The 19,467-nt window shown below is 43.7% G+C and overlaps 1 protein-coding gene and 1 long non-coding RNA gene across 6 annotated transcripts in view; one reads left to right on the top strand and one right to left on the bottom strand.

Annotated features, from left to right (window-relative positions):
- The window catches only part of MOB3B (MOB kinase activator 3B), an 86,320-nt gene extending 85,459 nt beyond the window's left edge, over positions 1-861 (bottom strand). For 2 of the 3 annotated variants that reach the window (XM_042829431.1, XM_042829432.1), the window contains exon 1: positions 788-861. The gene's annotated coding sequence lies outside the window, so the exon portion shown is untranslated. The remainder of the gene's footprint in view (positions 1-787) is intronic. The other variant, XM_042829433.1, reaches the window with a different exon arrangement.
- Positions 862-1,206: 345 nt separating this feature from the next.
- LOC122165999 lies at positions 1,207-12,445 on the top strand. Of its 3 annotated transcripts, XR_006170643.1 has the most exons (5): positions 1,207-2,371; positions 5,794-5,875; positions 6,642-6,736; positions 8,828-9,951; positions 11,754-12,445. It is a non-coding gene; the product is annotated as an uncharacterized LOC122165999 (long non-coding RNA). The 3 variants fall into 3 exon arrangements; XR_006170644.1 differs by lacking the exons at positions 5,794-5,875; positions 11,754-12,445 and having other exon boundaries at positions 8,828-9,573; XR_006170645.1 differs by lacking the exons at positions 5,794-5,875; positions 6,642-6,736; positions 8,828-9,951; positions 11,754-12,445 and adding an exon at positions 3,544-3,738.
- Positions 12,446-19,467: the final 7,022 nt, after the last annotated feature.

Below are 19,467 nucleotides of genomic sequence, written 5' to 3'. Positions count from 1 at the left end.
TTTGGAACAACTTGTTTATGAGAGCTGCACACAAGCAGTCTCAGAACAGGCTGACCTGACCGCTGAGTTAGAGCAGGAAGGTTTTTACATCTCCAAATGCCGTATGGCAGCACCCTCACCCAAGAACAGCCCGACTGCCTGCAGGGTCAGTCAGCAGCAGGGCTGTCCTCAGCACAGAGCTTGCTGGTCCTCGCAATCACTCACGTCTCCATCGCCGGTCCCGAGCCAGCCTGAGCAGCTGCCAGGCTGTCACACCGGGGCGGTGCAAAGCCAGGCAGAGATTTCAGACCCGCGTTCCTCGAGCGAATGAGGAAGTTTAACACGTCGTTCAAGAAGCGGCCAACCTCACCAACTAAAAGCAAGGTGTGCTCAGCCCGTCCCAAACACCTGCGGCCGGGTCGTGAGGATGCTCCTACACGAACGCGATCCCCGACACCACAGAAGGGCAGCAGAAGGGCCGTGCCTCAGAGGACGAGCAGGTGACCAAGCAGCTCACCGCCCCGTGAGCTCGGTCGGAGGGCCAAAGCCGACCCTCAGCGACCGGGGCCCGAGCTGCCTGCGGCGGGCACGGCTCCCAGCCCGCTCCGGGCTCCCGAGCCCTCAGGCTGCGCGGGAGAGCACGCGGAGACGCAGCCTTGTGGAGGGCGAAGCGAGCGGCCGAGCACCGGAGCCAGCCCACCCTACGGCTCCCTAACAGCGGCCCGGCCGGACGGAGCTCCTCGGTTCGGACCGAACCGTTCGCTCCGGGCAAGTTGGCGGGAAAGGGGAGCGGGGCTTACCGCCTTACCTCCGCCTCTCCAGGTGCCCGCCACGCAGCGCTCCGCAGCGGAGGCGGGACAGGACGCGACGCCTCAGCGCGGCTACGCGCGGCTCCCCGCGGCCGCCGGCTCCGCCGAGCCGCTACCCCGCGCCCTCCCCGGCTCTGCTCCCGCCGCGCGGCCCCGCTCGCTCGGCCGGGCGCCTGCCGGAGCCCGCCCTCTGTCGGGCGCGGGGCGGCCGCGCGGGTGCTGAAATGGCGGCGCTGCCCTCCTGCCTTCGGCGCCGTCCCAGCCAGGCTGCCCCGCGTCCCGTCTCCGATCCCGCGCGGGGCGGAGCGAAACTTCGCCACGGACTTACCTCGGCTCGGGCCGCGAGCGGAGCGGTGGGTGGGTGATGGGGCGGGGGGGTCTGAGAACCCGAAGCCTTCCCGCGGGGCTCCTGGTAACGTCGGAGCGGTTGGGCTGTGCTGCGGGGTGGTGTGGGTTTAATCGCAGCGGCGTGGGCTGCAGTCTGCAGTCTCCTCCCTCGAGGCAGCAGGATAAGATAAATCGTGGTACTCCTGCAGCCCGTTTGGTTTATCTGATCCCCGGGGTATGTGGGGCCGGCTGACCCTCTCTGCTAAACCCACCTTTGCAGCCGGTGATTGTCTCCGTTGGGAAGCAGCGGCTCTGCAGCTGGGCACAGCCTGCTGTGTGGTGGCAGAGGATGGAGGGCTTCTCATCATCCCACCTGGCCCGGGCTGCTCTGCGCAGAAAGAAGAGATGGGGAAAGGAGCTGCACCCAGCGTGCCCTGTCAGTGCTGTGCCTCGAGGTCACACGTGGTCACACCATCGAGTTTGTGATGGTGACAAGCCAGAGCCCAAAAAGAGCAAGCAACAGACAGAGTTTTTCTCCGGAACCTGAGCCCATGACACTCTTGTTCATTTCTAGTCGTCACAAATGGCTGGAGGTATCAATGGGCTCCAGCCAGAGCAATAGGTGAAGGGGCTGAAGGACAGGTGGCCTTCCAAGCAGGAAGATGCCAGCTGCTCCCTCAAAGCAGCCGGATTCTCTACTGGAACACAGCCCCACAGATATCTCATCAGTGCTCTTCTGCTGCTGGGAGAGAAACCAGCAGCCACCCAGCATCAGTTAGTCTGCTCCAGCAGAGGCTAAGCGGGTGTCAATTCAGTCATAAATGCCATGTTGCTCTAAGCACATACACCAAAGATGCTGAAGCCAAAGGCCTTTCCTACCATGCCAAATGAACAGCTCATGTAATAAATGGGCAGTCTTCAGATTAATTGTTCTCAGTATGAACAAACAGAAATGCAATTTAATTCAGCATCAAATGGTTGAGTTTTGCTGTTTATCCTCCACTGCTAGGAAACTGGACCAGAGAACACAGATGAGGCAGATCACAGTGCTATAGTAATAATTCCTTTCAGAGTTTATTTCTGCCTTGTTTTTCCACTATTCTCTTTTTTTAAAGGACATGCACTTGGAGGAAATAGCCCTTAGTCTGCAAAGAAGGAAGAGAGAACATTGGGCTGAGGAGCTCCTCTTCTCACACCAAAATGACTAGAGGTCACACCAGATGCTTGCCCAGCATCAGCTGGATGGGAGATGTCTGGTAAGTCTGATGCAAACTGTGTGTTTTCCTCTGCAGGAAGACATCTCCAACAGGTGACTACCCTGCAAGTGAGGTCCAAAAACAGCAGAAGGGTTCCTACAAAGTGTGATTGGGCACAGACGTGGCTGTCTTCAACACAGTACCTTCTAGTAAAGGAAAGAAGCAGGAAGGTTTCTGTGGGAATATATCAATACTCAGAAAATTAAAATCATGAACATGGAACAAAGGGGCATATTTAGTTACCCATTAGCAACAATAAAACTTATTTTCATCTAATGGTACTACTTTACTGCAGCTAGCATTGTACTGAGTGAAAATACATTTTTATTACGCTTTCAGCCTGGACACAGTGCACATTTTCATGGTTTTGGTTTTGTTTTTTTTTTCCCCCCATCACTCGCAGCTGCTGTAGGCACATGCAAACAGCTCAACATCCTGAGGCAGCCTGTAGAGTTGCAGCCTCACAGCCCTGCTTTGGGCTCACACAGAGCTGAAAGGCTGTATCACCACTGACAAGTAGCAGTTTGAAAAAGACATAGAAGCTTGCAAAGGGCCTTGCTTTGTTACTGGAGATTAACTTAGGCAAGGAGGGCAGGTCAATGCCCTCTTGTTCTTCCCAGCAGAAAATTCTTGTTTCACTTACTAACAGTTTAAAATAGTGAGAACAGTCTCTGATGGGTTTGTTCTGTTCTATGTTGGGTGTGCCTATGCTTAGATGCTCTTAAATAACCAGGATCTTCCAAGTGGAGCTTACAAGAATCTTCCACTGATTTTTTTCTATCTGAACTTTTGTGCCTGATATGACTAAATCTGTTCTAATTCCTTGGACCTCCAAGTTTGTATAAATCATTTTGTCTACTCTGATATATATTTGCACAGAAGTTGCTGAAACAACTTTGGTTTTGAGATTCGCATTCCTTAACCAATCTCATAAAACAACCTAGCAAAATAGAATTTGACTTGGGAACAAAGAGAAGAGTGGAAATACGGATGTAATCAAAACTCTGTTAAGAAAACTGTTTAACTGGGAAAACAGTACACAGTTAGAACTTGCTTAATCTCCCTTCCTCTGTCAAGCTATAGTTTTGAAGTCTACAATAAACCATAGCTTTGTTAAACTTGATTTAAACGGGAAGGTCATTTTTATTCGTTTCTAAATCAAAATTATTTAGTTCTAGGTCAAGGTTCAGAACCAACTTAAACCAAGGTGAACAAGCCATCACTGGGTGCTGACTGGCAGAATCAGCAAGAACTGCTTAAGAAGTTGCTGTCCACAGTAGTTGGATGCCTCCAACTACTTGGTGATATTTAACATCTCAAAGCTGACTCCATTCCACTGAAAAATAGAGTGTCTTCATTTAGGTCAACCACTATCAACGTCAGTTCAGTCAGGCTGGTTTTGGACTGAAGTGGGTTACAGCAGGCTCTTATGCCAGGTGCTGTAGGCATGTGAAGCTTCAAAACAGTGTAATGAAAGGAACATCTTAGAATTGCAATTTCAACAACTCAATCTGCTTTTGAAGTAAATATATGTTTGCATTTACCAACACCCAATTCTGCATATTTTTGGACTGCCCTTATTACTAATCATAGATCACAAAGCTTTTCTGAAAACAGAACTATGCCATCCTACTGAGCATATGGCCTAAACTAAAAACAAACAAACAAACAAAAACAAAAAAACCCACCCATACTTTAAGTCTTTCTTTTTTTTCCCCCCCCCCACCCCAGTTTTTAAAACGACGTTCAGTATTCCAAAGATGCCTTGTGGAATGGCAAAGGCAGGGGCAGAGATTACAGCAAATTACCTTTTAAAAACGTGCCTACTGTTCACCAGTTTTGGCTCACTGGTTCAGAAGTGTGTATGCAGCAGAATTTCTTGACAGAGGAAGAGAACACATTGTAACCTTGGTTCTACAGAGCATTTCTGTACAGTTGCCTTTAAAAGAGCTTTCCTTCCAGAATGACTTTTCTCCTCTACCCAATCTATTAAAAGTTGGTATTGCAGAGAAGTTGAAAACAAAGAATCAATGTGGCAAAGAAACAATCAGTGCAATTCTGATTAGGTTACAGGCTCAATTCATGACAGATTAAATAAACTTTGTACATAATTTTATCTCCCTGTCCTCATTTGCTTCACCATTTGTTGGCAGCCTGTAAGATCATCCATGTCCACATCCATCGCGACAGAATTGTGATTGCAACAGCTCTTCATTTTTCATAGCACAAATGTCCTGCACATGGTGCCCAGCACTAAATTCTGACTTAGTCCCAAATTAATGGACAATAAAGGCCATCTGCCATAAAGAAAAAATCACCCCGTTATGCTCTTCCATAGGATACTATTGCCTTTTAAATCCTGTGCATGGCATTGAATGCAGCGTGGTTGCTTCTCCAACAGTTATCTGGGTGAGTATAGTGAGGGCTCACACAGGTGTACTGGGATGGGAGAGGAAAAGGAATGCCAGAGAAATTCATGCATCTCTCTGGAGAAGTAGTTATTCCAAAAGGTTTTGGATCCTACTCTCTAAATATGAGCTATTAAATTACCTTGAACAAAACTCCCACTTATGTGGGACAAATAGTTTATCCTTCCCACCACGCACATTTGCACATTTGATCATAAATTTCCTATGTAAAAACTGGATGTAGTGTTTCTGTTTTTTTTTTTTTTTTTTTTTTTGTAATTTATAGGCTTTCTTTTTTTTTTTTTTATATGGAAGTCTGTCTAATGGGCTTCCAGATGCTGTAAATATTTTTAATAGAAAGCCTATAATTTACTCAAAAATATCTGCACTCAGATGTTGCTGCTTTTTTTTCTTTTAATATGGTAAATATACATTGAAACTGTAGGCATTAATCAGAAATACTACAAGAGTGTATCTCCCTCTTATATTTAGGAATTGAACCCCTAGGCCTGATTTCCACTTACACTGAAGCATCACAGCCTAGAAATCTCCTGCTGTTATGTTCTAGTAAAGAACATGGATTGGATAGGGGAATTTCAAAGTGACCTCATGTCAGGAGTGGACACAATCAACTTTTCCACACGCTGGCTCACTTTATATATATATATACGTGTAATTTAGAATCATAGAATCATAGAATGGCATGGGTTGAAAAGGACCACAATGATAATCTAGGACATCCTGCAGCTTGGGGCTGCTCCAGCATGTGTGCTGTGGTGGCAAGCAGCAGCAGTGACTGTAGAGATGCAAAGGCAGCTTTGACACTCTCAGAGGTGGCCCACAGAGCATCTACAGCAATGGCTCCTGCTGTCAGAGCTCCTACTTCCCATCTCAGCTCAGAGAGATGACACAAGCAACGAAAGGGACAATGAAAGAACTCTGAGAAAAGCAACTGCATGGCTGCATAGCAGCTTCATTGGGGCAGGAAACCCTTTTTGTTGATCTTGACTGCAGGTGATGATGATCCTGTCAAAAGAACATTTTCTGGTTCGGTGACTCAGAAATTCCTCAGCTATTCCTCCCGCTGACTCTGCAGGTAATTTTTTGTTACTCGTACAGCAGTTTGTTTCCAGGAGCTGAAAGGCAACATCAGGAACATTTGGTGGACTCCCCATGGTGCCACATTTTGGTGCATACGTGACACTGCTTACTTGCTACTTCTTCAGGCCTGTTGCTGGCAGCAGGCAGTTTGAGTGTTTCTGCCACTTTGATGTTATCTAAGCAGCGTGAGTGATTCTAAAATTAAGCAAGAAACACAGTACCTTAAGGGAAAAGGCAACGTGACAAAATTATTCGCCTTCTCTCTGCATTAGGAAAGCCTTTCTGCAACTCTCAGAGCAAAATGCAATCTTCATGCTAGTAACTCCTTCCAGATTCTATCTTGAATTACCTGGAAACAAATTTTTCCCAATATTTGTAGCTACACCAAGAAAATCTTTTACTGCTTGCAGTGAAGAGGTTATAAACTCATGCAGAGTTGATCAGGAGTGGAACTCAGTGCCCTTTGTCCCCTTGAGATTATTGTTTGCTGTTCCTACCCAGGGAAAAGTAAACAGCAAAATCCAATTACCTTATCCTCTGACTCAAATGCTGCTCAAGCCTTCCCTCAGGACAATGCTTGCATTCAGGCTGCTCTCTGAGCTTAGCTCTGTTCTTAAAATTGCAGTGTCTCCATAAGATTGATTTGCCAGAAATGTGTGGATGAAAAAGTGCTGTAATCTCACTGCATTTTGACAAAACAGAAGTTCCCTCCTTTTATTTTTTGAAATCCTTACTGCCTCTCCATTTCCTCTCTATGACAGGATACACAATTTCATCCTAAGAGTAAACTGTTAAGCTTGTACCAGAAGCTGACGGAGGATGCAGAAGTTGGCTTTCAGATGACAAGGCTTTTCAGGTGATGTGACTACCCAAATGGTTAAGATTGCTTGATGGTAAACAGCAGAAATAGTTCAGTGTTTCCCTGGAACAAGTGGAAAAATTCTATCTCCTCCTGGGGTTCCTGTAACACTAACATAACTTGAAAGGCACTCCGGCAGATCCATGAAGTACATACTGGTTCAGTTTCCTGCTTCATTAAGAACTATTTCATTGAAGATTTTGGTTTTAACCACTCAAGTCAAGTTACAGACGATGTCATGTCCAAAAGCAGTGATCCCATGTAGCTGAACCCTAGAACTGTTGCCTCTCAAGCAGGTGAAAACCATGACTGAAGCTGTCAGCTGAGCTAATAACCCAGCCCTAGGAAGCTGAGCCCTCTTGCAGCCTTTGCTGGCAGCACTGTGTGAGAAGATACAATGCACAATGGCCTTTTTGGGAGAGGAGGAAAGGAGACCTCTGGATAACATCTGCCAAGCTGATGTTTCTACCTAGGCTCAGGCTAGCCACCAGCATTTGCTACAATAGGAAATGGTAAAAAGAAGTGGCCTTCTTGGGATAAAAAGGGGAAGGACAGAGCTATAGTGATATGGAAAGCCAGCAACAGGAACACTGATCATCATTGGAATCCAGCCCGGCTCTGTCCTGGTGTACAAGTGCCACTCAAAGTACACTCCTAAGTGAAAGCAGCCTAAGTGGCTGCTAGTAGATCTTTCTTTTAGTTTTCTTCTCATGTGTTTCCCCCTGCTCTTATATGTTTCTTTCCACTCCTGCCCAGGGCAACAATGATCCTTCCTCCACCTTAAAGATAGCCGTCAAAGAACCATGTGCAGTATCCTGCAATTTGCTCCCTATGCTCAAGTTTCCAATAATACCAGTGTTTAATAGAGGTTATCCCCTTTTCCAAATCCACCATGAACTGTTTCATGCAAAACCCAGTAACTCCATCCTGTATAATCCTGGTATGTCATTATGGGGCAAATACCTCAGAAAAGAAGGAAATGAATGGAGATTGTGCAGATTTTCAGTATTCTGAATATTTTAGCCACATTTTGAATGAAGATTATCAATGAACCAATGCCTATCGTGCTTTGTACCCGAACACAGGTCAACAGCTTGCAGCTATATGAAACGCAGAAAATTTTGTGGTATGTTATATTATAATGCATCAATACAGTTTGGTTATGAACATACACTTTAAAAGATTCACACAATAAATATTACTGCTTGGCGCTTAATCTCATCTGCTGAGTGGTGACACAGGACCTTAGCACTGTTCAGAAAGATGTATAGGCAAGCAGAAAAGATGTCCATTAATGTTATTTCAGTTTCAAGCTGGCCTATTCCCTGTCTAGCTCTGATCTCTTCTTCTATTTAATGACACCACTTGAATGCCAAAGCTAATTTGGAACCTAGCAGCCTACTTATTAAGTGGGACTTTATGACAGGAGAGCATTATGGTGCTACTCAGGCAGCTGCACTGGCTGCCAGAGAGCCTATGGGGAAAATACAAAGCTTTCAAGGCTCTAATTGTTTTGGATCTAGGTTATTTTGTCAGGAAAAGAGGTACTCCACTTTAAGAAGCCTTTACATAAATGAGAGGTGGGAGACAAGGGCACTTGGCTATTCAGGTCTGTTTCTCCTGAGATTAAACTCCAATATGTGCTATTAAGGCCTATTTTCCTGATGGAGAACTGGGAAAGAGATGGTTATAGAAGCTCCATGCAGCGTACAATTAGCTTATGTGCTGAGTGCAGTAGCATTAGCTGGTACAATAGTTAGAGGATGAAATTCTGTTATTTTGAATGTTACTATGAATTAAGAAGACCATTCCATCTTTGGAAAGACACTTTTGTCATGTACATCTTGTAAAATGTACCTAAACGCAATATACTTTTGGAAACTGTTCTTTGAGGGCTCAAGAAAACCAGAACAGTAACTAGTACACATTACAATTCAGAACACTATAGCAGGACTGATCACAGACTTAAGAGTCTTTCTTTCTTTTTTTTTTTTTTTAATAAACAAAGCAAAGGGGCAACAAAAAAGCAGTGCTCTCTTTTAAGAAAAATGAAGTTAACCGACCTTTAATTAATTCTTTTATCTAAAGGTAACACAATTGCCTGCCTTCCACACGAGACTGTAGGGGCTGAAGCATGGACCAAATGCCAGGCTAGCGAGAGACCCTCACTTCAATGCTGAGCATCAAGAAGAGTGGGCCAGTGCCCCAAAGAAGGACTCAGACCATGGATAGGAGGTGCTCCCTCACTGCACATGGGGGAAAAACACCAGAATCTCACAGGTTTTGCAGCTCTTCCTACCAGCTGTTAAAGACAGACAAGGGACCAGTACCACCTTCAAAAGGGTACAAGATGCTCCTTTGGCAGTTGAAGAAAACCAGCAAATGCAGATCCAAACTACAGTTATGCCACGGATCTTACATTTTCCAAAGTGACTGTCTCCTTCAGGCAACATCAAGGACTCATCTGACAATACAAGCAGCACTCTTTGTCTGAATTCTCATCTTAAAGCACATGACTTCCTTTTTTTAATTAAGTTGCTAACTTAATAACAGCCCTGTCTTTTAGAGTGCCAATTTAATGCCTGTAGATAAAATATGATGCAGTTATTAAAGAGCAGGTAGCAGCACACCCCATCATCTCCCTGAGTGAAGTGTGGGCCAATCCATCACAACATAAGACATTGTGTTCCAGCTGGTGCAAGGGAGTAGCAGATGGGGATGGGGAGTGCATTTCCAAACACAGAGCTAGTCGGTGGTGGTGCAATTTATCTGGGACATACAATTAGTTCAGGAAAAGCAGAGAGGTTTGAATAAATGAAATGAATTTTGTGTAAGTGGGCCTTGTCTGCATGCAGAAATCTTATTGGTATAACTCCAGCAAAATTGTACAGATCTGGGTGTGAAGCCCTATTTAGATACTTTCACTTGGTTTCAGGGTGACTGAATTACCAACGTCATCCATACTCAGACAGCCAAAGAACCTTTTGCATAAGCTTAACCTTTGCAACATATTCCTGTACCTGATACTGTCACAGCTTTATTCTCTAGTATGTTAACATAAGACTGCTGTTTCTTCTGAGCAAGTTCCACTTCGTTTTTCAGATTCATGTATCCCCTGGGCCTCCCTGAATCTGCTGAGCCCACAGAGAAATGCATTTTAGTTCAGTGAATTCATTGAGGTCCTCACTGCATCATGAAGACAGAAACCTGAGGTGAGTCAGCATTCAGAACACAGCAAAACATTCTTAACAGGTACCTTTAAAGTAAAGAGACAGAAGAGATATCTGAAATGCCCCAAAAGTGATCTCTGTTCATCTGACACAAACCAGGATTGAGTCTGTGAAATCCCAACTCCACCATCCATGGAGGTGAAGGAATCAAAACAAGATCTGAGTCCTCATGTGAAAATATTGCAGTTCACTCATTTTACCTCAGTTTTCTTGGTATATTTTCCAGATATGTGTGTATGTGTTTCTGATTTTATATCTATTATATAACTTTCATGAATTACTTGATTCCACCAGGACTGCTGTAGCCCAGATAGTTCTGTAGATGTTGTATCTTGATGGGGTCCAAGAGTACAGTAAATGATATGCAGCAGCATGCAAGGACTCAGAGTGCCTGAGATTAAAAAACAAAGAAATTTCAGTTTATCATTTTGTCTTTTCCATACGTAAAGCTGCCATAGGCCTGCTACAGGCCCTAATCCTCCTTGTCTGAAGCCAAATAACACAGAGAATCAAAATGCCTTTGCGAGCTTTGAAATGAAACAGTAAGAAGTCTAGAGAAGATAATTCCATTACAATCTTTATAGTTGGGCACATCCAGTATAGTCAATGAAGGAGATAGACAGTAATCTCAACCATAATTGCTTTTGAAAAGATTTGTTTATCTATTCTTTCCTTAGTCGCATATCCAGGCAACAGAATCACTCAAAAAATCAGAATTCTGCTGTATTTCTTACCCTTCCCCCCAACAATTTCTTCCCACATACTGTTATGTTGTCTTACAGTTCTCATCTCATCTCATTTAGTGGGAGCTATTGGGAATAGGCGAACGGTTGGACTGGATGATCTTTTAGGTCTTTTCCAACCTTGGTGATTCTATGATTCTATCTGGCCGTTTCTTGGTGCCCTAAAGAGTACTAGCTAAATGACAGATCTCCAGAAAAGTAAGAGCCTTGTTACTTTTTGCTTTGCTTTCCCTCCCTCCTGAAAACCACTATGGCCAAAACTGGAGCAGGGAAGCTGGTTATCAGAAACACATGCTTTGCATTGGTGAGAGTGAAGAAGGGCTGTGTGAGCTGTGTGGCACTGCACCCAGCCAGTCTCTGTGCTTGGTGGAGAGGCTTGATTGCAAGGGCTGCAAATTTAGAACAAGGGACAAGAGGGCACTGTCTCCTCCTGAGGCTGGTCTGTCAACCCTAGCAGATGAATAAAGATCAGTGTCACATAAATATTTCAGGTCTTCTTTGTTTGTTTTGGGTGTTGAGGCGATCAGTGCTGTCAATGGTTGACTATTAAAGTTATATCTGAACAAGGAGAAGTTATTAAACAGTCCCAAGAAAAGTTAACAGCAACTGAAATATCTCCTTCAGAGAATTTACTGAAGCAACACAGCAGAAGTTGAATAATGCCTCCCTTGGATTGTCTCTAGCTGGCTTCAAGTGGCCAAGTTCACTTAACACTGACCAATAAGGAATTGATCTCATCAGTTTTATCTCTGCAGCCACCTGCATGTACTCATTATTTGTACTCATTAGAGCAAACTCTGAAGAAGAGTAAGGCTAATGACCCAGTGTATCAGAGGAGCCGTCTGAAGCTCATGCCACCAGATCGATGGAACTGAGTTTTCAGATATGCTCATTACACCAGGCAGGAAGCCCAGGATGCTGACATGCTGTAGGGGAAGTCCACTCAGGTTGTGATACAGAGCATTTAGGTCTCTCGTGACTCAGAGATGGTGGAAGCACATAAACCTTGTCACTGATTCTCTTCTGTCCCCTTACCTACAGCTTCCTCCCATTGCCAAGCCAAGCAGATTTCAAATGCTGGAAGCATCCTGGTTCTGAAGCCTGCGTCCTGAAGGTAGCAAAGAAAGACAGTCTACTTTCTGCAGGGTTCAACCTTATAGACGTTCTCAAACAGAGCAAAAAACTGATGGGTATTGCTTCTGTTGGGGAAAAAAATAGCAGCGCTGTTTATAACAATGGCTTTATTTTTCTCCATTGGAGAGATTTGAAATGCAGAATAGTCAGCATTCCACAATTTCTGCCCACAAGCAAATATGAGATGGCTCCAAGATGCTTTACTTCCTTGTAATGCAGAAAATTTCTGCATTAAGAAAGCATTAGAAGCATTAGAAGCCAATTTTCTGAAAACTGGAGATGCAGCAGCGCACACAGCCCTTGGAGAGGAACCTTGTAAAGACAAGTGGAAGTGGAAGTAAATCAGGCTGCGCTGGAAACTGATGGGAACCCATAGCAATGAACAGAGTGATTGTTTCAAATAAATAGTTAAAACTTAAAAATACTAAGTTTTTCCAGGAGATCATCCCATAACCAATACTAGAAGGTGTTTTTCAGCCTCTGATTAAGCTATGTGTCTTTACAGGCATTTGGATACACTACAGTCATTTTAACAATTCTTCTCATTATAAAGCATGTGCAGAAATATTTGCTGATACATGCTTTTGCAGCTTTTTTGATGCACCAGTCTTCTACTGTAAGTAAAAACATAGCCTGCATTCAGTGATCAGCTGTCAGAGAGGGAAGGGAAGGAACTGGACAAGTGCATTTCAGCCGACTTCTACCACTAAGGACCTGAGAACAGTAATCCAAACCAGATGTAGGGAAAAAATGAGAGACCCATAAATACAGTCATTCTAATGCCTGTTTGATTTCCCACATTCATAAGTGCTTTACTGATGAAAATTGCAGTGTGTTCATGAAGCAAAGATCTGTGCTCATACTCATTTCTGCCCCACTCCTTGCTACCTTTGAACATAAATGTCTGTCACTTTCGCTTCTCTGCGATCTTTGCAGAGGGCTTGTCCTTTCCTTTCACACTGCTTCTTTTCCCATTTTCTCCTTCTTATTGATCTTCTTTTAGTTTCTTCTCTGCATTCGTGCACATTGCTTGTGCTCAGCTGCTTGGTTGGGGGCGCTTTGCAGCAGTGTTTCAGCCCACACTTGGAGTGCCCCCCTAACATGGTTCACCTGATTATCCATCCCCCCTCTCACCATCATTTGCTTCACCTAAAGAACAGCAAGCTGAATAGAAAGATGCACTCCAGCTGCTAGTGAGCAGTCGGTGTTTGGGGTACAACCAAAGTTTATCCGAGGTGTAAATGGCTGAAGCACACACAGTGTGGTCTTCACCGCATTTTGCTCTGTGAAACCAACCCAGAGCACTTCACCAAGCACTGACAGGACACAGCAAACACCAGGTGTGCCCACACTCTAAGGCCACTCTGCGCCCTATGAACACATCTGCCAGCTCATACCCTTGCTTTGTCAGCGTGCCGTTCTTTCCTGCTTCTTCCTCAAAATATCCTCTCTGCAGGGAGAGCAGCTCATCCACAGTCTCCCCTGCTCGCAGCTGCCTGCTGAGGACAGGAGGTGTCTGTGAGCTGCCAGGAAGGGGATGGCACGGGGACCCCAGCATCCCTGGCCCTTTTACAGCCTGAATAATTGTTCCTTCATGGCACAGCAGAGAAACACTGGTTTGTGTTTCAGCAAAGCACAGCTCTGCTGTTTTGGTCTGAAAGAAGAAATGTTTTCAGTCTCCACACAGTCAGACTCTTTGCATTTCAGACAAACGGACTCGTGAAGATTACTGAATTCTTCTCTCAAACTGTTGCAAAGCCCCAAGAAGGCTCCCCCTGCCCAGAGGAGGACCTCTCAGCCCCCACTGGTCTGTGTCTCTGTGGTATCTCATGCTTCTAAGACTCAGGCACCTTCTACATCCTACCTCCTGCCTTTGCCAGGAGCAAATGCTGGTGCAGGAAGCTCAGAGACCACCACCATCTCCTGCGGGGACAGGGACTGACTGCCCCGGTGGCTGTCCAGAATCAGCAATGAGCTCTGTTTCAAAACTGTTGCTGTCAGGTTTCTATGATTTTAGCCCGTGGCTTCTGCAGCACACTGGTAGCTCTTGGCAGCCTGAGGCAAGCCTCAGCATTGCTGCAGCACACAAATATTATCTTCTGGAAAAGAGCCATTCTTCTGGCCTCTGTCCCAATGCACTTGTTTTGTAATATGTGTCATGACTAAGCAGCAGAAATTAGCAAAACAGTGGGAACAAAAACCAAAAGTTTTGAGCCAAATGAAAAGCACTTCTGGTATTCGGTTTGTGAATTTGCACTCTCGAATAAAATCAGCAGTGGAGAGGGCAGAATAAAACCAAAGTGTGGGAGCTTGTAATGCAGACTCCACCAACACAGCCATCCGTTCCGAGCTCTGCGTGGTTTTTTAAGTGCACACATTCTAAATTACAAACCCAAGAACAAAAGCTAACAAAAAGATGTATTTTGACACTGATGTTTAAAGTGAGTCATGTAAAGTTATCCATATTTTCTGCATTAAGCACATTGATAAGCTGAGTTTTCTTTGAGACTAACTCAATAGATGACGATGCCATCACATCCAGAAGATCGAACAAGCATTTCTGTTCGCACGTGGCAGAGTGGGAGGTTTGTGCAAAGATGGACAAAGAAATATGCAGAAATATGAACAGATGCGAATGAAAACAAGGTGATTTGTTTGATAACGGTCACTCAGAAACATAACAGTGCTGAATGGGCATTTTTTTCACATTATCAGAAAGGTGATAAGAATATGTTATTATATTCTTGTCATCTTAGTAGTAGCTTAAATTCTATTTGTATGTTTCATATCTATGTGAAAACTTTACCTGAAGTGCATATAGTTACAATTACAGCTCCATATTCAACTGTCCCATGGGCAGTGGCTATCATAAATATCATTCAGAAACATATCTGCCCTTTTGTCAGCAAGAGAGAAGGCAAGGATGATGAAAAACTCTGAGATCCAGCTCAACTTGCACAGAGCCACCACGATGCAACACGGGCTGTAAAGCTCCTCATGCCCAGGGGCTTCAGTTGACGTCAGCCTTCAGCTCTGTGTGTCCATCAGGGCTTGGGGAGAGGAAACAGATTTGCACCTCCCTACTAATAGAAGTGTTTTCCAGCTGTGATTATGTATTTCACTGGACTTCAAACCTATAATCCACAGCTTTGTAGTGGCACTTGTAACGTAATTGCAAGCTGGTACATCTGATTGCAAAGATCACTGATAATTTTGCTGTTCTACTGATTTCTTTCTAGCATGATCATTCATTAATAAACTTCTTAATCAGTTTGCATCAAGCTTGCATCAGTTCGCATCTTGAGTCTCCAGCCTGCTGGGAAAGTGTCAAAGCTTGGCAGTAACTGCGTTAACAGCAGACTGAACCCAACATTTTCTTCAGCCTGCCAGTGTCCAATCGCCTGCCAAAACACAGTATGAAGTTAATCACTCATTACTTATTGCCCAAGTCCTTGATAATCTGCACAGCTGCCCTTGACTAGTAAAGAAATCTGAAGGCCAGAGCGTCCTTCCTCCAGAATCCAGGTTATCAGAAATTATTTCCAAATACTGCTGTCACAGCAGACCTCAGTGCAATGTGGGATTAACCTCTGGCAAATAGGCAGCTGGAAAACAGACACAAGTCTCAGGACAAACTCTCCCATACATCCTCCTACAAATGAATGAGGAAGGCTCATCACACTACTGGCACTACTGAACGTTTGGCAGAAACAAATGAATTGCTGTTTATACAGTCAGCAGTACCAAATTTCAGTATTCCCTGACCTGTAATTTCTTATTTTTCTGCTTCTACTAAAAATCAAGTTTGGCAAACATTAATCTTGTTTAATTGAAGTTGGAAAAGACTACTCTTAGTACAATGAGACAATTTTCTAAATGGAAGAGAAACTGGCACTGAATTCCAAATTTCATAAGGGAGCTTTTGGCTGCTGAATGGTCTCAAACATTTTGGCTTATTATTGGATACATGAGATCAAGCTTCAGACATTTGCCTTTAACATAGCAAGGCATCAAGCTTTACTTTGAAACTGAGTCAAAAACCTTTCATGACTTTATCTCGTTGTCTATAGCTCACATTTATCTACCCTTGCTTACATGTTTACATTCCTCTCTCATAAACATCTTTCTTCTTTTGCTGCAGGTAGCTGTTTCTACACAAAGTACAATTACCCCACATGTTTCAATTCAGGGGCACGCTGCCATTAATTGTAACATGTGTTAGACCCAAAGGAGTCTGAGGTGCTTCTGATACCTCCTCCTCCTTTGGTTCATGTATTTGAGTTCCAGCAGTTCCATTGGTGAACCCAGGGCCACCTTCAAGTTTTCACATGTCCATGCTCCCGGAGCAGTTCATTTAGCACCATGTTTACCAGCAATGTTGGAGACACTCAAAACCGGCGTGTTATGAACAGCTTTGATGGAAGTTTTTCTGGTTTGAGCAGAGGGCTGAAACCACCAGCCTGCAGTGGCTGCCCACATCAGTCATTCCAGTTGACAGTTGCCTTTCTGCAGGACCATAGCACCACACAACAATTTGGAGAAACAGGGACATCCTGAAGCCTCCAATCCAGCCCATTCATGTCCCCAGCAGGTTCAAATGTGGGTCACGGCTTTACCCTATGAAAGCTGGAAACCCTACAAGGAGGGAGATGACATCACCTCCCGTGGGCCCTACTCTCCAGATGGGGAAAGCTTTCCCTTCACTGCAGCCTCTATCCCTGCTCAGCTCACTGCACGAGGCTCAGGGCCTTGCTCCCAGAGCTGCCACAGCCCCATTGGTGTTGCTGCTGGGGCTCTGCCTGCTCAGGACTGCACAATGCTCCTGTCCAGTGGCAGTGGGGATCCCTGTGCTTTCCTCTCACTAGCCCAGGTCACTCTGGTCTCCTCCAGTTGGTAGTCACCTCAAAATTGACAAGGTGCAGTAGATCATCTCTGGGCAAAGTATAGGGATGTTGAAAAGCATAGGCCCCTGGTGTTCCACAGGATCAGACAGCTGCTCTAGGAGGACACATACCACGATATCCCCAGACAACTGAGCAAAACTGAGCAACCTACAACTCACCCAGAAAAAACTGTCGCTTTTCCAGCTGTCAGAGACCTTCCTTCACCTCTTCTATAAAGTATGTGAACACTGGAAGGTGGGAAGTTGTTGCTGAATTTCCTTACAAAAAAAAAAAAAAAAAGTAGAAATTTCTCTTTTCAATGACCCTTTATAAGTCTGCAAGCAACAGGAATTAGGATCAGAGAAGAATGCGACAGTAAAAATTCTCTAAAGGTCTATTTCCCTGGAAATCCAACTGGAAACAAAACGTTGCTGTAGGGTGTAAGGAATCAGAACACTGACAGAAGACATTCACTGATTTAGTCACTGATACAAGTGAACTAAAAACACATATAAAGTATTAAAGTATGGGATTAAAACTTTTCAATAGTTGAGGCTGAAATCTTACTTTTGGACAACAGAGGCCCACGGAGTCACTCTGGTGGAAATCAATGACTCCTTAACAGAAACAGAGAAACTAAATTTGGAGACTTTTAGAAACTTGTCATTTTAAAAGTAGTACAGTCAGACACCAAGTTAGCAGCATATGACTGGCTGTCAGTGAGAACCTGTATCTCACCATCTCAGGTATTTTTATTTTAACAAGAAAAAGGTTCCTTCTTTATTTAATGATAAATAATCATGATCCCATCAGATACATTCTATTAAAAAAAAAAGCACACAGCAGAAATTAAAATAAAAAAATTGGCATAAATTTTATTAGAACAGTATTTTTCCTGAGCAAGATTTACAACACAGCATGCAGTATTTAATAACTTACTTCACTATACATTCTGCACTAGTGACAGTTGTGCAATAAAAGTAGCAACTGACAGATTTCCAGCTTTTAGTCATTTCAAAGTGGCAGCATATTCCATAATCAGAGTTCTACTGTTAGTAGTTAGTAGTGTGAAGTTCCCAATGCCTGTGAAGCTGAAGTGATTAAATTCAGCAGCACACTTGAAGCTCTTCAGTCTTCGAACAGAGCTTCTGTATTAGAATTTCGAGATGAGTTCATGACATTATTTTTCACAGGCTTAGGCAACACAATCAGCAATCACAATCACAAAAACTTATCAATCAGCCTCTTTTATAATGGATAAACTGGCTGGAAACGCAAAGGGAAATTACATTGTTAGTAAGGCAAACAGAATGTCAGTACAAATAACTGAAATCACCACATTTCTGATAAGTTCTTTGGGTGAAATGCTGAGCTCGTATTGCAGGAGTCCAACATATGTGTACAGCACAAAAAGGGCCACGTGCTGTAACCAAGGTAACATAGCACAACTGATTTTTATTCACAGAAAATGGAGCCCGGCTGTGGCTGAATTCTTTTCAAAGCTTTAAGTATTTAGTTGTAAATTCTTCTTTTTCAGGAAACAGAAAGGAACTCTGGGCATACACAAACAAACAAACAAACAAACAAACAAACAAACAGCTTTTCTTTCAAGAAATGAATGCTGGATATTTCGGGAAAAAATGAAAGTCTGAGTTACCAACTAACTCACTGCATAAAAGAGACGCTGGACAGCTATCCTGAAAACAGAAACACACTTCTGTTACAGGGAAGGAATGTTACAAACAATCGTAAGCAATAAGGCAACAGCACCTTCTCAAATCATACGTGTAGCTCCTTTGCAGTGAAGACAGAGCTATACGGTTACACTAAAACACAAAACAAATACATTTCTGCTTTGTCCAAAAACAAATATACCACCACACAGCACAGATTAATCTCTGTTCTCAATATTACACACCAAACTTGCCCAAACTGTAAAAGAATAGGTCTGGTTAATCTGACACTGCAACCTTCACAGTTATTGGAGTTCTATACTTCTTTATTTTCAAGCAAAGCAAAGTTGAATATTTGCTGGCTGAACTAGTAAGATTGGCAAGATTATTGGCCTGAATTCACTTAGTAAAATGCTAATCATGCAAGCTCAAAGCTGTGCTGATCTCTTTATCGGGATTAATAAATATTAATCGCAGTGTAAAAAGAATTAGTTTTATCTTCCAGCGCGGCTATCACCCTGTTGTTCTTGGGGAAATTAGGGAAAAGCCTAATGCTTTAATCTGAACCTCATTCTAACTGCCAATAGACAAAGCAGCCACAGCAGTTTAGACACAAAGACTGATAACCGCTGTTGAATGACACAAAGTTTTCTGCTTTGTGCTTTGAACGAGCTCAATTATGCTGGATCACTAAACACTCAACCGCAGGATGGCTCAACAGCCTGTGACAGAATATTCTAGTTGGCAATTACATGCAGAAAGCTGCTTAAATAATGACACAATTCCAACGTGCAGGGTGCTACCATTTATGCTGCTAATAGCCAACACATTGCTCGCAGGAACAGCACTGCGGAGTACATGTAAAACAAACAAACAAACAACAAACCAAAAAACCAAAACAACTAAAAGCAGAAAACCAAGCTCCTGACCTTTAAAAGTCCTAATGAAGGAGTAAGTCGTGTTTTAAATGAAGATAAAGGAAGGCATATTTCAGAATTGTATCATATACAAAAGAATGCTTTAAAAAACTTTCTAAATCTCCTGAACCTCCCAGATTAGAGAGGA

This window comes from Centrocercus urophasianus, unplaced genomic scaffold (assembly GCF_019232065.1).
Source record: "Centrocercus urophasianus isolate 14NV4802_14NV808 unplaced genomic scaffold, USGS_Curo_1.0 seq_31, whole genome shotgun sequence".
NCBI lineage: Eukaryota > Metazoa > Chordata > Aves > Galliformes > Phasianidae > Centrocercus > Centrocercus urophasianus.
The sequence above is the reverse complement of the archived record's forward strand: the minus strand, read 5'-3'. Positions and strand labels throughout refer to the sequence as shown.